At 35.9% G+C, this 4,458-nt stretch overlaps 1 pseudogene; it reads right to left on the minus strand.

Moving 5' to 3' along the window:
* Window positions 1-340: 340 nt before the first annotated feature.
* Window positions 341-1,247, minus strand: LOC120852926 (annotated as a pseudogene).
* Window positions 1,248-4,458: the final 3,211 nt, after the last annotated feature.

The raw sequence follows: 4,458 nt of genomic DNA on the forward strand, positions 1-4,458 counted from the left end.
CAAAGACATTATATTCCATTTTCTTCAGTGATTATACTATTGTATTGCTTAATGCATTTATGAAGCCACACTGAGAATATATGTGTGAACTATAATTTCTCTCCTCCTTAATTATTCTAATATTACATGAACACTTGATTAAAATTTATCTTTATTCTTGGTTTTGAGTTACATATTTGCATATTTTAAGATGTTTACTAGAAATCCCACCTTAGTGAGTCATTAAAATTCTAATATAATTATAAGAGGAACAAACTTATACACAAAACTAAAAATAGCAACATCAGATCTCCACAATTATATGACTGTTTTAACCAGAGGACAGATAGTAATATGAATTTTAAGCATTTCTTATCAACGTTTTTGCCAGTGAATTTATGACTTTCTTATTTCTGAGGCTGTAGATAATTGGATTTAAGAAAGGAAAGATGACAGTGTAAAAGAGGGAGTCCATCATATCTTAATCATTTTCTTGTAAAGATCCAGGGAGCACATACATGAAGAGAAGAGGCTCATAGTATAAAGAGACAGATAGGAGGTGGGCTCCACAGGTGAAGGTCTTCCTTATGCCTTGTAAAGACTTCTTTTTCAAAATTGTACAGAGAACTAGTGCATAAGAGATAAGAACAATAGAAATGGTGAATGTCTGTATTGACTCAGCAAAAATGAATACTAACAGAATGTTAATGGAAGGGTCAGTACAAGAAATCTTAAACAGTGGCATAATGTCACAGTAAAAGTGATGTACTGTGTTGGAATTGCAGAAGGTTAATCTGAGTAAAAAAACATTATGAAGTGTGGCATGAAGCAGACCACCAAAATATGACAAAATAGTCTGTTGGTCATGATCATTGGATAAATTAGTGGTTTGCATATGGCCACATAACGATCATATGCCATAGTTGCCAACAGAAAACATTCCGTGTTACACAGATTACAAAGGAAAAAAATGTATCTTGCATTCAGAAAGAGAGATCATTTTGCTCATGGCAAAGAAGTTGAGCAGCATCTTGGGGGTCACTGTGGAGGATAACCAAATATCCAAAAATGCCAGGTTCCCTAGGAATAAGTACATGGGGATGTGAAGTTGAGGGTCATTGCAGATGAGAGTGATTAGACCAAGGTTTCCCACGATGGTGATGACGTATATTATCAAGAACAACAGAAACAGGGGCACTTGCCACTGGTTGATTTGTAAGTCCTGTGAGAATGAACTCTGTCAGCTCTGTTGCATTTTTTGTTTCCATATCATTAATAGATTGCATCTGAAATACAACGCAGTAAATGGAGAAAACATTTCTCAAGAATTTTAAAAAGGAAATTTGGTTAGGGTAATATGAGTAGAGCCATATACCAAGCTTGAATGCTCTTTATTTTATTTACTCTTACCAAATGCTTGAAAAGTATTTGCAGAAATCATTTTATTGGAATAATGTAATTATTTCAGTTCAAAAAATGTACAGGTATGAATGGATGTAGAAGAAGACAAAGACATTCTGAACATGACCAAATTTATGGGGGATTATTAAATGAAATTGAGGAAACGTGTTTAGGGCATGGATATAGTGTCAAAATTAAGACATTAGAAGGGCCTGATTATAAAATAAATTGAACACTAATGAAACTTTATTGAATTTTATTCTTTAAGGAATAGACAAACTGAAAAATTTTAAAACATAGAGATGCATCCTCAGTTATTTTTAAAGTTAAATAACTGGGTAAATAAAGCAGACTTTCGGGGATGTAGCCTGGGGTCAGAAGTACTAATCTGGAAGCTGTGACTATTGATCATTGATTGTTACAACAGATTACACATTAGAAGTGTCTGGAGAAGGAGTGGTACAAAATAGATTCTGAGGTATTATTATCAAAGTTGATTCTCTAGGTCATGAATGTTACCTAGTAATTTTATCAATGTTTCCTAGGTGATGAAAATAATATGCAGAAATATTATTCCATTTGTGCTTTGACATTGGAGTGATGAGGAATTCAAACAGATAGTTCAAAGTAAATCAGAATGTAGAACCACTAGCACTTGCAGACATATTAGATGTAAAAGGGTGGTTAGTAAAAGAGAGAAAGTCGTAAGAGTCACTTGATTACCAGGTAAAAAGTCACCAAATATTCAGATTGAAAACTCAGATGTGGTGGCAAGTTTTTGCAAGGAGAAACCTCTGACAATCCAGGTGATATATACTAAGCATTATGATTCCATAGGAGCATAATAGAAATAATGATTTGGGAATTGTTAAGGTAGCTAATAACAGAATGGGAAAGACTAGAGATCTCTTCAAGAAAATTACAGATACCAAGGGAATATTTCATGCAAAGATGGGCTCAATAAAGGACAGAAACAGTATGGACCTAACAGAAGCAGAAGATACTAAGAAGAGGTGGCAAGAATACACAGAACTGTACAAAAAAAAAATCTTTATGACCTGGATAATCATGATGGTGTGATCACTCACCTAGAGCCAGACATCCTGGAATGTGAAATCAAGTGGGCCTTAGGGAGCATCACTAAAAACAAAGCTAGTGGAGGTGATGGAATTCCAGTTGAGCTATTTCAAATCCTAAAAGATGATGCTGTGAAAGTGCTGCACTCAATATACTAGCAAATTTAGAAAACTCAGCAGTGGCCACAGGACTGGAAAAAGTCAGTTTCCATTCCAATCCCAAAGAAAGGTAATACCAAAAATGCTCAAACTACCACACAATTGCACTAATCTCACACAATAGCAAAGTAATGCTCAAAATTCTCCAAGCCAGGCTTCAGCAATATGTGAACTATGAAATTCCAGATGGTCAAGCTGGTTTTAGAAATGGCAGAGGAGCCAGAGATCAAGCTGCCAACATCTGGGGGATCATTGAAAAAGCAATAGAGTTCCAAAAAAACATCTATTTCTGCTTTTTTGACTATGCCAAAGTCTTTGACTGTATTTTTTTTTTTATTAGAGGCAGAGGAAACTTTTAACAAGATTTATTATTCTTTCATGATAAAAACTCTTGAAAACTGGGTATAAGGAGAACATACATAAACATATTAAAGGCCGTGTATGACAAGCTCACAGCTAACCTCATGCTAAACATCGAAGAGCTCAAAACTTTTCCTCTAAGATCAGGAACAAGACAAGGATACGTGTTCTTGTATTTTTTATTTAACACAGTATTGGAAGCCGTAGCCAGTACTTTGGTGGTGGGAATGTAAATTGGTGAAGCCACTATGGAGGTTCCTCAAAAACTTAAACATTGGTGCCATGAAATGTGCCAGTTCTATTTCTGGGTGTATATCCAAAGGAAATAAAATCATTATTTTTTTGGAAAAATATAAGTACTTTATTTATTTATTATTATTTTAATGGAAGTTTGAGTGAGTGACAATTGCTCAGTCATGCCTGACTCTTTGTGACCCCATGGACTGTAGCCCGCCAGGCTCCTCCACCCATGGAATTCTCCAGGCAAGATTACTTGGAGTGGGTTGCTGTTTCCTTCTCCATAATGGAAGTAGAGTTGTCTTAAAATATTTGTTAGTTTCAGGTGTACAGCACCTGATTCAGTATTTTAGCAGATTCTTGCATTCCTTTATAGCTTATTACAAGATAATGGGTATAGTTCCCTGTGCTCTACAGTATTTGTTGCTTATCCTCTTTATATACAGTAGTCGTTTGAACACTATGGCACCCCACTCCAGTACTCTTGCCTGGAGAATCCCATGGACGGAGGAGCCCGGCAGGCTACAGTCCATGGGGTCGCAAAGAGTCGGACAGGACTGAGCGACTTCACTTTCACTTTCACCACTCTATAGTAGTCTGTGTCCACGAACCTTGCATACCTCTAATCTGTCCCTCCCCACTGTCCTCTCCCCTTTGGTAACCACAAGTTTGCTTTCTCTGTGAGTCTGTTTTTGTCTTGAATAAACATCCATTTGTATTACATTTTAGGTTCCACATGTAAGTGCTGTTGTATAGTGTTTGATACTCTGACTTAGTTCACTGAGCATAAGATTTCTAGGTCCACTGATGTTGCTGCAAATGATAGCATTTCATTCTTTTTTATGACGCATATTCCATTATATATCTGCACACACTGCATGTTCTCAAGCCAATCATCCATTGCTGAGCACTTGAGTTGCTTTTGCTTGTGTCTTAACTATTGTAAATAATAGTTTGAATATTGGTATTTGTGTGTCTTTTCAAATTAGCATTTTCATTTTTTTCAGATATGTACCGGAAATGGAATTGCTGGATAATATGGTAGTTCTAATTTTTTTTCCTGAACCTCCATACTGTTTTCTCTATGGTTGCACCAATTTATATTTCCACCAATAGTATTCAGGGCTTTCCTTTCCTCCAAATTCACTTCATATTTGTTACTTATAGACTTTCTGACGTCTGATGTGAGGTGGTACCTGGTTGTGATTTTGATCTGCGTTTCTTTAATATGTAGTGATGCTGAGCA

Source organism: Oryx dammah, unplaced genomic scaffold, assembly GCF_014754425.2.
Source record: "Oryx dammah isolate SB20612 unplaced genomic scaffold, SCBI_Odam_1.1 HiC_scaffold_2, whole genome shotgun sequence".
Lineage (NCBI taxonomy): Eukaryota > Metazoa > Chordata > Mammalia > Artiodactyla > Bovidae > Oryx > Oryx dammah.